The sequence below is a fragment of the Vulpes vulpes genome, chromosome 12 (assembly GCF_048418805.1).
Source record: "Vulpes vulpes isolate BD-2025 chromosome 12, VulVul3, whole genome shotgun sequence".
Taxonomy (NCBI): domain Eukaryota; kingdom Metazoa; phylum Chordata; class Mammalia; order Carnivora; family Canidae; genus Vulpes; species Vulpes vulpes.
Window position 1 is genome coordinate 89354685 of NC_132791.1, and position 13255 is coordinate 89367939.

Consider the following 13255-nt stretch of genomic DNA (forward strand, 5'->3'; position numbering starts at 1 on the left):
ATAGAAAATAGTTTCAAGACTCAGCATTTTGCACTAAAAATACAGAGACCACCAAGAAGACAAAAAGGTGTGGAGAAAGGAGTCTGGCAGTTAGAGTCATGCACACACACAAAAACCCACAAACAAACACAACCAGGTTTTACTCCAAGCTCTGTCATTTAATAACGGTGTAGCACTTGGCGAGTCATATCCTCACTGGTGCTCTGTCGGTTATAAGAATTATAGGGGAAAATGTGTGCAAAAGGTCTTTGAGGACTATAAGATGCCACAAAATGGAGGAATATATTAATGGTATAGAGAAGATTGATCGTGCTAAAGTCAATTGTATTTGACTATGGGATAAATTCCTTCATTTTTCCCCACTTATGTTGAATTTTGCTTGACACTGAAAGGGTAACTAGAGATGGGAGACACATGATTTGCAGAGAAGCCCATCTCAAAATTATAGTTGTGCTTATTAATCCAAATGTATATCCAGAATATAGATGTAAATAGAGTATGGGACACTAACTCAATGTAGAAAATATATATGGAGGATCTATTTTATATATATACATGGAGATGTACTGGGTGTTAAGAATAAATAGATGTCCAGTGTATCTCTTCCTCCAAGGACATGAGAATTAGGAAAACAGGTATGCAAGGCAGAAGAGGCCAAGTGAGGACCATGCACACATACATTTTATTCAATATATATTTATTAAGCTTTGGTCTAGCTGCTTTGCATACAATATTGAATCAGACATAGTTGCTGGCCTTAATAAGCTTACAGTTTACTTAGGGATGCAAATATGGAAACAAATAAATCCAACAAGACATTGTGGACATTATTACGGAGAACTATTTTCATGACTAGATATTTATCCCAGCCGTCTAACTCCAGGCATATATATTCAACTGTCTACCTGAGATCTCCACACAAACAGCTCAAATTTATTATATTCAAAATGGAACTTCTCATTCCCTGCCAAGAGCTGCACCTGCCGTTGAACTCCACAGGGCAGGAGAGAGCAATCCCAACCTGTCAATTGCTGAAACAAAAACCATGAAGTCATTCTTAACTCTTTTCTTTCTCTATCTCTCTGTCTCTGTCTTTGCATGTGTGTGTGTGAGGTCATGTGTGTATGTGTGTATTCATGTGTGTGTGTGTGTGTGTGTGTGTATCTCCTTTATATCTAATCCTTCAGTACATCCGTTGGCTTTCCTTGAAAGATATAATCTGGATTCAAGCATCTCTCACCACCTCCACCACCACTGCCCTGGTCTACATCACCACTATCTTCTGGATTACTGCAACAGCCTCCTATCTGGCCTCTTTGTCTCTGCCCTAGGCCAGTCACAGACTACTGTCAGCACAGAGGAAGGTCTGTTTTTGTTTTTTGTTTTTTGTTTTACAAAGAGAGAGTTGTGGGGGAGAGCCAGAGGAAGAGGGAGAGAGAGAATCTTAAGCAGGCTTTTTGCCCAGCATGGAGCTCAAGGCAGGGTTTGACAGGAGGCTGAGATCATGACCTGAGCCCAAATCAAGAGTTGGATACTTAACTGACAGCACTACCCAGGTCCCCCCAGAGTAATTTTTTAAAAACTTAAGTCAGATCACATTAGCCTTCCACTTAAAACTCCCCCAAATCTCCCCGTCATTCCTTGAGAAAAACCCAGGGTTCTTCCAAGTTTTATAGCTCTTTCATCTTAGTTCCTACAATCCTCTACCTCACTCGTATCTTTCTACTGCATTGGTCACCTTGCTGGTCTTTGAAAGTATTAAGTGCACACCTGCCACTGGACTTTTGAGATCACAGGGTTCTTTGCCTCACATGATATTCTTTCAGTCATCCAAATGGCTTACTCTCTTCATTCTGGCCTCTGTTCAAATATCACCTTATCGATGAGACTTGGCCTGACCATCCTTTATAAAATAGCATTCCTTCCAGGAATCCCCAACCTCTCGACTTACTTCATGTTATTCCCTAGCCTGAATCTCAAACGTAAATGCAATATATTTAACTGTTTCTGTGTGTATCTCTCTACTAGATCGCCAGCTACAAGAGAGTAGAGATTATGTTTCATTAAGTTCCATATCTTCAGTGACAGAATAAGTGTGTGGTATAGGGTGTCTGTAAATATTTACGAAAGGAGTGAATGTAAGGTAATGACATAAATTCTATGTGATTTTCAAGTTAAGTCAAGAGAGCATACCTATAAAAGTTGATATTTGAGTTGTGTCTTAAAAAAATGATTTCATATTTCTCCGGTAGACAAGATCAAGAAGGGCCTGCCAAGCAGAATAATCAGTACGCACAAAGGCATGATGACATGAACCAGCCTGGTCAGTTCTCAGAAAGTCAATCCACTCAGTATGTCCAAAGCATACTGTGTGAGGGAAAGAAGAGAGAAATAGGCAGATCCAGAGCTTGAAGAATCCTCCATGTCATTCTCAGGACTTTGGGCTGAGACTGTGAATGAGGAAGCAATATGAAAGGATTTTAAGAAATAATGAGATATGCTCAATTATGCATTTTTGAAAAGCAACAACATGGAGGATGGATAGGCATAAGACTCAAAAAGAGAGTTGTGTTAGAAGACTTGCAAATATTGAGTTATAAAGCTATAGTTGCAGGCATAATAAGTATTGAAAATGTGGTTTTTAAATTTTTCTTTATTTATTTGAGAGAGACCATGTGAATAACCAGGGGGGGAGCTCCAGAGAAGGAGGGAGAGAGAGAATCTGAAGCAAACTTCACACACAGTATGGAGCCTGATGCAGGGCTCAATCCCACAACCTCAGGATAATGACCTGAGCCTAAACCAAGAGTCAGACACTTAACCAACTGAGCCACTCGGGTGCCCCTAAAAAAATGTTAAAGAAAGAGACTTGGTTGTGAATAAGCCATGAGGAATGAAGAGGAAAGAACACACCAGGATGTCACCTAGATATTTGTTTTGGGTAATTGGTTAGGTGGTAATGTCATCTGCTAACATTAGGAATGCATTAATAAGACAAGTTTTGAGAGAGATATAAAATGCTTGTGTTTCAAGCAGAAAACATGGCATACCCCAAATGAGTAATTAAGAGGAATTTCGTAGAGAGTCCATTACAAAGGTCTGTGTAAGGCTTGGGAAACCAACAAGGGGTAGTGCATTACCCCAGAACAAAAGGAGCTATTCCCACTACCAGACCTGAAGGAGGCAAAGAGGGAGTAGGAAGGTCTCCTACTAGGAACTAATCCTTAAGTAAAACAATGTGACCTACCTCCAAGGTGGAAGCCAGAAGAATAAATACCCTGAATTCTCTCTCTCTTCTTACCCTCTGGACTCCTGCTTGGAACATCTTTTGGTCAAACCCAACAGGAAGGCAAGTGAAGATGCCCATTAATACAATTCATAAAAGTGGATTTTCTGGACATGGAGTAAGTTGGAGAAGGATGGAGAACATATTCAATGGGCAAAAGAAGATATTTGGTCCACCTCTTTTGGCCCTCAACATCTACTCTTGTTCTTTTTTTTTTTTTTAATTTATTCTTCAGAGACACACAGAGGCAGAGACATAGGCAGAGGGAGAAGCAGGCTCCCCACAGGGAACCTGATGTGGGACTGGATCCCAGGACTCCGGGATCACAACCTGAGCCAAAGGCAGATGCTCAATCACTGAGCCACTCAGGTGCCCCTCTACTCTTGTTCTTTGGATGAAAACTTATGATCCCAACACAGGAGACACACAAAATCTTACCAAATGTTGTATCCTCTCAAGATAAACTCAGTCATACTGCCATCAAAAACTCAAAACAGGGGATCCCTGGGTGGCTCAGTGGTTTAGCACCTACCTTTGGCCCAGGGCGTGATCCTGGAGACCTGGGATCGAGTCCCACATCAGGCTCCCTGCATGGAGCCTGCTTCTTCCTCTGCCTATGTCTCTGCTTCTCTCTCTGTGTGTCTCTTATGAATAAATAAATAAATAAAATCTTAAAAAAAAAACTCAAAACATTAGTCACTCGAATTTCTCTCCATATAAGGTATAAGACAGCAGGAGGAAAAAGAATCAACTAATATAAGACATACTTCTACTTACTTAGATGGTCACCAAGACCAACTTGATAATCATACCATCCTTCTTTTATCATCCATCCCATATTTCCTTACACTAAATTTGGCCTGGCAAGATTCTCTATGAGGGTATAGCTGAACCTTCACTTTCATGGGATATGAGTGGTTGGTTATCCTATGTTTATTGGGTTGTCGTGGTTTTCCTTTCACCAGAGGTGTAGGTAAGACAGCAGCACTAACAGATTTCCCAGTGAATCCACAAGTTCCAAACTTAGCCCTTCATGCCCTCAGTACTCATCAGTGCAGGATGATGGGAAAAGAGGCTGACTGAGATCCACAAGGTCCACAAGGTGACATCTTAACAACTTGATTATTGAAAATCTCTAAAGTGGACACTGTCTGGGTATGTATTTATGTGGGACATGAATATTTGGAATATCCATTCCAAAAGCACATTCCCTTACTACTCTGCTTCAGAACTTCCTGCACAAAATTTTCGATTTTATAGGTCCCTATCCAGCAGGTCAACTCATCGACAACTTGTAGGTCCATAGCAGATCATCCCTCCTTCCATGCAAAGTGGACAACTAAGTATAGTGTATGAAGTTAGGCCCTCTGGGAGACTTTCCCTTCACCACTATCATTCAGGGACAGCCCTGCATAAAACTATAAGGTAGACAGTGTGCAGATAACATCTATAAACCAGGCTCACATTATTTCCTCCCCCATTTGCCGGTCATAAGAAACTTTCATGCGGTCATGGGTATGAGTCAAAACAGAAGTTAGAAACTGGCAGGAGCAGGTGCCATGGGAGTCTATGTTGTCTGCTTATACAGTGTACTTGTGCATTGTGGACCTACTGAGTTTCGGTTTTCTGTATACAGTCTTTATTTTACAGTAGGATCCTATGATTCATTGGATCAGATAATACTCAGTTCATTAAGAGAAGTTAGAGTTGCATAGTCATTTCATTTCCCATGATCAAGCATAATCTGGAGCTACTTTTCAAATGGAGAATGATTCACAGAAGAGAACATACCCATACTCTAAAACCTAGAACTTTTTCTCTGAATGTCTTCTTAGGGTTTTCCAATACTATTGGTTGTGGTCAGACAGCTTGCAATCTGGCCAGAACACTTGCAGTGTGGCATGAACCTGCTTCAGAGCCTTCCCTTCTGATCCAGTATCCTTGTGGGTGACCTGATAAATGGATTGGAACAGCATCTTAAATATGGCATATATTGCCTTTATAATTCAAAGAGAACTATCCATCATGTGCCTTTTTCTTTAGTGAGTAGTGTAAGGAGATATCCCACGTGTTCCCAAAATTAGTCCTTTGGAGATTTCACCAATATATTCAAGCCCCTGAAAATTTCTGGTTATTTTCTCTCACTTTGGGGCACTCTTGTGTTTTACCAAGTCATCTAGGCCTCCAGAAAAAAAAAAGATAGTGGGAAATAATTTGTATTCACAAGGCAGAGACAGCAGTATACTGCTGTTTAGCTGTTTTTGCTTTGAGTCATGTCAATTCTGTTATTTGTCATAGTATCATCCAAAAGGAACCTGATACCTGGTATGCCTCAAAACATCATGCTGGCACAGACATTTGGTGCCATTATGCCTGTTGGACCTGGCTGGCAGGAAATAGCAAGAGCCCTAGATGACTTTGTTTGAAATTATGTTCTGGATAAAATACAAGTCCTTTGTCAGATGTACGCTTTGTGAATTTTTTCTTCTTGGCTGTAGTTTGCTAGTCACTTAATGTTTGTTTCTTGTGCTGAACAGAGTTTTACATCTTGATGAAATCCTATTTATCTTGTTTTTCTGCTATAGTTAAAGCTTCTCACATTCTAAGAAACCTTTACTTTTCCTTTTTTTTTCTCCCTGGACTACTATATGCAAGATGGTATTATTTCATCCCTTAATATCTTGAAGAAATTCAAAGATGAAGCCATCTGAGCCTGAGTTTTCTTGTGAGAAGGTTTTCAATAAAGAATTCCATCATTCCAATAGGTATAAAACATTCATATTTTCTCTGTTCTTATACAAGATTTATTTTTTGTGGATTTTTATATATTTCATTCAAATTAACACATTTTAATAAAATTGTATGTAATATTTTCTTATTTTTTGGGATGTCTCTAAGATCTAAACCAATGTTCCTTTTTCATCACTGATAGTTGTAATTTGTATTTTCTTCTACTCGATCATTTTTATTAGGGGTTTATTAATTCTAGTGTTTTTTTTTTTTTTTTTTCCAAAGAACCAATTTTGGCTTTGTTGATTTTCTCAGTTGCTTGCTTCTTTTCTGTTTTATTCTTAAGTATCTTTTTGGTTTCTTCTACCTTTCTAATCTTAAGTTTGCTGTTATTTTTATAGTGTCTTGAGATGGAAACTTAAATTTTCAGGTTTTTTCCTAATATATGTACTTTAGGGAACCCTTTTCTTCATTAACTGCTTTAGCTGGATTTCCATAAGTTTTCTGTATGGTGTCGTTGTTACCATTCACTTAACATCTTTTATAATTTCCATTTGGATCTTTTCTCTGGCCCATGAATAATTTAGAAACATATGTTTAATCTCCAAGCATTTGAATTTTTCTATTTATCCTTTTGTTATTGATGTCTGGTTTAATTCCATTATGGTGAAGAAACACATTATGAATAGTTTCAATCTTTTGAAATTTGTTGATGTTTTCTTTATAACTCAACATATGGTCAGTTTTAGAAAATGTTCTTGTGCCCTTAAAAGTGTTAATCGCTTTTTGATGCAATATTCTCTATTGTCAATTAAATCAATTTAGTTAACATTCTTATCTGCGTAACCTATATCTTTACTGAATTTTTTTTGGTTTGCTTTTTCTATTGTGTATTGAAAGAGGAGCCTTAGTATTCCACTATGATAAAATCATAGTGGATTTGTGTTTTTCACTTTTGCTTTGTATATTTTTGTCTTAAAATATAACATGTCCAATATTAGTATAGATTAGTACAGCTTTTTTTTTTTTATTGATGCTTACATTGTGTATCTTTTTCTATTCTTTTACTTCAAACTTTAGGCTCTTCTAAGCATCATATTTTTTATTGAGTCTAGCAAAAATATTCTTTTACTGGGAGAATTCAGTTCATTTGTATTTTACATAATCATGGATATATTACAGGATATATAGGCTACCTTTTCTTTTCCACTTGACTTATTTCTATTTCTCTTTTGTTCTTTTCTAAAGCTTTCTTTTGAGGCAATCAATTTTTAAATTTAACTTTCCTTCTATTAACCTGTTAGTTTTAAATTACTTTATTATTCTGTTAGTGATTGCAATGACATTCTTGGATTATTACAGTACTAATATAAATTATTACTTCCACCACTTTCCTGACATTGCTAGGATGTCTATTATATTCCATTTACTTCCAATCACTGTTGCATTACTATTGCCATGCTTTCCTAGCTCCATCAGACATTAAGATTATTGTTTTGTACAGCCAGCATTTATTTAATTTCCATATATTTTTCTCATTATATTAGTCTTTATTTCCTCCAATATTTCCATGTTTCCATCTGGAATCATTTTTCTTATATCTGAAGGATGCAGCTCTATGTTTTTCCTTTAGTATGGTCTATTTTAGACTAGCTATCTAACTCTGTCTTTAAAGCATATGTATTCCACCTTCATATTTGAAGGATGTTTTTACTGGATATAAATTAGTTCTTAATATTTTTTCAATCCCTTAAAAGTGTTACTTACTCACCTCCTGGCTTTCATCACTTCTGTTGAGATACAGTTTTCACTGTAACTACTGTTCCTGTAAAGGTAATGTTCTTATTTTTCCTTTGGCTGCTTTTAAGACTTTGATTTTAAGCAATCTGACTACAATTTGCCTCATTAAGGTTCTCTGTGTTCATCCTATTTTTCAGTTTTAAAGTTTTTCAGTTTTAAAATATCCACTTAATTTCTTTTTTATAGGTTTATCTATTAAAATTTTCCATACTCTCATCTACTTTGTACTTCCAGTTCTCTTTTCTTTAGCATAATAATTATAGTTTGGATAAAGCCTTCATCTGCTAACTCCAATACTTTGATCATCTGTGGGTCTGCATCTATCATATTATTTTTCTGTTGTTTATCAGTCAGTATTATTTCTTTGCATGATCAGTAACTTTTAATTTTTTTCCAGATATTGCATGCTAAAGAGCCATTCTAGAAGATGTTTTCCTACAGCAGAGGATATTCCTTTTTTCCTCTGTTAGGCAAAGTGAAGGCTGATCAACTTGATTCAGTCAGAAATTGGCACTGCTGGGTTGCAATGTAGTGAGAATCATCTCCTCTTCAGCTTAATTCTGCCCTTCAGCCATGGACCTCTGATCTGAGTGAAAGCCTGAAGAGTCTCCTTTTTCTCAGTACTGAAAGATCAAGGGATCTAAATTTGCTCTGCTTGGGTTCCAGCTTCATACTCATGTGTCTTCAAATTCTGGCAGATACCTTGAGAGGCAAAGTAGCTATGTAGTGAGGTCAATGTTGTCTCAGCAGTTTTTTGTTTACCAAGCATACAAGACTGTGAGAGGTTTTACTCCGTTGTTTAGAATCCTCCATCTTAGTTCCCCTGTCTTCCACATAGCACCAAAACCCAGGAAACGTTCCATGGGAATCTGGTGGCACATTTAGGTCCCTGTGAGTTTTCATCCTGTCATGCCAGCTCTGTATAACTGCTGCAGCTTTGCTTGTTTCCATCCCCCTAAAGTCTCTTTACTTGAGTGAACCCAATGCTTAACCTATGCTCGTAGTCAAAAAATGCCCCTAAGGTTTAAGAAATATATATCTGGATGACATAAATGTCATCAGAAACATTTCCCCTTACTGAAAATTAGTATATTGAATCCTTCTTGTTTCTGTGGTTTCATGGTTTGTAATTAATCTGTATTTTCTTGAAGTAGAAGGATTAGCCTATATCCAACTTGAAAGAAGAAGCCCTGCTTATTTAATTTTATATATTTCTTCATGGTTTAGTTTGGAACCTCTAACAGGAAACTTTACTACTATTACTACTATTTTTGATTTTTTATTTGTCATATATTTTCAATAGGTATTAAACCAGAACATCTGAATATTGCAATCAAAATTCAATATATAGTTATTAAATCATTATGGAACTGCTGCATCAATACACAAATCAGTGGACCATAGTAGAAAGTACAGAAATAAATCCAATGTGATATCCACATTTAGAATGTGATAAAATAGCATTTTGAGTTCATGAGGGGAAAGATAGATTATTAAACAATGATGTTGAGATGTAAAAAAATATTTAGGGAAAAAAGTAAAGTTTTACCCATGCCTTACCCTATATCCAAATAAATTCCAGACTGATCACAGATTTAAACACAAAAAATTAAATAAAATTAAATTATACAATATTAGAAGAAAACAGGAGATTTTTAAAATGTAATCCTTAGGATAAAGAATACCTAAGTATAAATCAAAAGCCATCTTGTATTTGAACCTTTAAAGGAAAATAGTAACAAATTTGAAATTTTTTATATGGTGAAACCATAAGAAGTGAAGTCTCACAATGAACAATGAATTAAGAAAAAACATTCATAGTTTATATGAGGCAAAGGACTAATTCTCCTGATATAAAAAACTCCTATAAATCAATATAACCAAGATCAACAACCAAATAGAAAGAAGAACAAAAGATGTAAGTAGTTCACAGATTCTTAAATGTATAAAAAGATGCTTATCTTCACTTGCAATAAAAATAATGCAAATATAAATTTCATTGACATACCATTTTCAACTCTCAGGTCCACAAGGATCAACCAGTCTGCTTATATACAATCTGGTGAAGCTGGGAAAACTTAAGCACTTTTATTGTTTTGGTGAGTGTAAACTGGTACAACTTCTAGAAAGAGCAATTACCAAAAGCATTTTCTCATTTAACAAATATTTATTATTACACCGCTTTGTTACTGGGACAATGGAAAGTCTGAAAGACCTTATGGATTAGGTCAGAAAGCAATAATTAAATGAGCATCTAGAATAAAAAGTAATAATAATAAAATGTTAAAAGCTAAAAATATTAAAAGATAAAAGGTAAAAATAATAAAATAAATTTAAAGAGAGGGCCATAATTAGATACCATGGCAACATCAGGAAAAGTATTCCAGAAGAAATGATGTTTAAGTTGAATCCTGAAAAGAGAGAATTAGTTGAATATATAGCTCATTCTCTTACCCTTCTCTGCCTTGTTGTGTATAGGAGGGACTCAGACCTCTTCTCCTGTGGTTTCAATGTAAATTCAGCTAATGAGAAGCATTGTGGGGTTCTGGATGATAGGAGGAGAAAAAAGCCTTGGTATTTGCTCCTTCTTCCGTCTTCTTTCATTAGGGTCTCTAGCAATGGCTGCATCTTCTTAATGGCTCTAGTTCTTACAGGATATCATCTCTCCCTTGCCTCAGTTTCTGCTCTGAGTTCAGTATTTACCTGACTTCTGGGATCAAATAAACCATCTTCTCTCTTTATCCCCCCAACCCAAAAAAATGGGATCTATTTCCCATTTGTGGCTTTGGAGTTGTATCACTCCCTTGTTTGCTTTCTCAGTTTCAATCATCTATGTGACCAATGCCTGGTATTAAATTTCTTTCTGTCTGAAACTATAGTGGTTTTCCTTTTCCTGACTGGACCTTGACTGATATATGAGATGCAGAGGGCTATCACTCCAGGAAGAAAGAATAGCATGTCCTAAAAGCAAGTCTAGCTAGAGAAGAAAGAAAGAAGTATGATGGAGGAAGGAAAAAGAAAAAGGAAGCGATGTGATTCGAAATCAAGTGTTTTCAGGTGAGAAGATCCATGATGAAATTTTTCTCTAGAGGATCACCCTTGGAGGAGATGGAGAGTAGGAGTCAAATGAGGATACTGCAGTAGCAATCTGGGGCAATGAGAATGGTAGCCTGAATGAAGACAGTGGCTGTGGGAATAGGGAGTGAATCGACTGGAAGATATTTAGAAATAAGGATGGGTAGAGTTTGATGGTTATTTAGATGAATAGAGAGAAAGGAATGAAGATCCTTTCTTTGCTTTGAAGATCCTGCCCTTTGCTTCACTCTTTCCTCATTTGATTACATAGAGGATGTTACAGAATAGACATTTTTCTAGTACTTTCATCTGGGGGTTCCCCATTGAGTTCTTAAAATGCTGCCCTTATGAAACATGTGAAACATTCGGGTTTTTCCACATACATTGTCAAGTCTTTGATACCTGGGCTTGTGAGCGAGATTATCATACTAATTCAAGTCGGCCACCTGAGTTAGGTTGGCGCTACTGTGCCAGAGATAAATGAAACCTCTGTTTGGCACATTGGTTTATTAGCTTGGTTATACAAGGAGATCCTTGTACAATCCAGACAAATCCATAATAAGGAAAATACCAGTCGCTACTACAAAGCTCAATTTAAAAAAAAAATTTATTGCTGTGTATTCAAACCAGTTTCTAATCATTTATTGAAATTATTCTGGGAAATTGGAGTAAAATGTAAAAAAATAAAAAATTAAAAAGCCACATAAGTAGATAAGAATTATTCACAGTCCAGCTAAGAAAGGAAGGAAAAGGGGCATTCTAAGAGAATGGGCTATAAATCTTCATCAAGCTTCTAACGTTTGAAAGTTGAAGGTCTGTTGTTTACAATTTGTCTCTCTTTTGCAGTGAACTGTTGGAAAGAGGTAGTTTGGAAGGATGAAGGAAGGACAGGGAGGAGTAGTCAAAAACCACAGAAATCCTGCTTTTCCACCATAAATCACCATCCTGAGGGCCCTTGAAGGTCTACTCCTCTTTCTGCAGTGACAATACAGTGGGGCACTTAAGAACACAACTATGAGATCAAGCAGTTTGAGTGCAAATCCTGATTTCACAGTTTGGTGGTCCTATCGCTACTACTACTCATGGACCAGGTAACTTAATGTCTCTGTGCCTCAGTATTCTCATCCATAAAATGAGATATTAATAGAAAGATCAGATAACAATTGCATTTACAATAGCATCAAGAAGAATAAATTACAGAAGAATAAACTTGACCAAGGAGGAGGAAAAGACTTGAACACTAAAAACTGTAAAACATTGTTGAAAGAAATTAAAGACAGAAATAAATGGAAGGACATCCTGTGTTCATGGATCAGAAGACAACATTGTTAAGATGGCAGTACTACATAAAGTGACCTACAGACTCAATGTGATTTCCATCAAAACCCTAGTGGCAATTTTTGCAGAAATAGAAAAATTTATCCTAAAATTCCTGTGGACTCTCCAGGGACCCCAAATATCCAAAACAATTTTGAGAAAGAACAACGTTGGAGGTCTCACACTCTTGATTTCAAGACTTAACCACAAAGGTTAATCAAAAGAATGTGATGGTGGCATAAAGTTGGGCACTTAAAGCAATGGAATCAAGTAGAAAGCCTAGAAATAATCCCTGGAATACAGAGTCAAATGATTTTTGACAATGGTGACAAGACTATTGAACAGGGAGAGGATGATCTCTTCAACAATGTATGTTGGGAAAACTGGACATCCACATACAGAATAGACACTTACCTTACACCATATACAAAAACTAACTCAAAGTGGGTCAAACACCTAAGTGTAAAGAGCTAAAACTGTAAAACTGTTAGAGGAATAGTAATATTAAATTCATGTGAGCCATGCCTGGGACTGAGTAAATGACACAACCTCTGCCTGGCTCGTACATGAATGGCTCCATGGGGCAAAGAACGGACAGTTTATTTAGCAGTGCAGCAGAGAGAGGGCTTATTCTCTACACTCATTAAAAACAAAACCAAATAGTTGAAAACAAAAGTGGAAAAGTCTAAAGACACAGAGACAGCTGAAATCACAGACTGCAGTAATTAAATCAAATTCTGTAATTCTTGCTGTTCGTGGCAAGACGTCCCTCAACAATATCTGAAGAAACTCTAGTGAAGGAAAAGTTACTACCTACTAGACAATCCACTACCTCTTTTAGACTCTAGTTTCTTGTCTATGTTTCCTTGTAGTTATTTGACTTTTTAAAATAGCTACTATTTCATATAGTTCCACTCTCTCAAGACTATTTTAATATGAATCTTTTGACAAATATCTTCCCAGTCACAGACAGAAGGAGATGGACTTCGCTGAAAGCAGATCACAACTATGTGACAAAGATGCTAATAAGGAGCAAACACACACTGA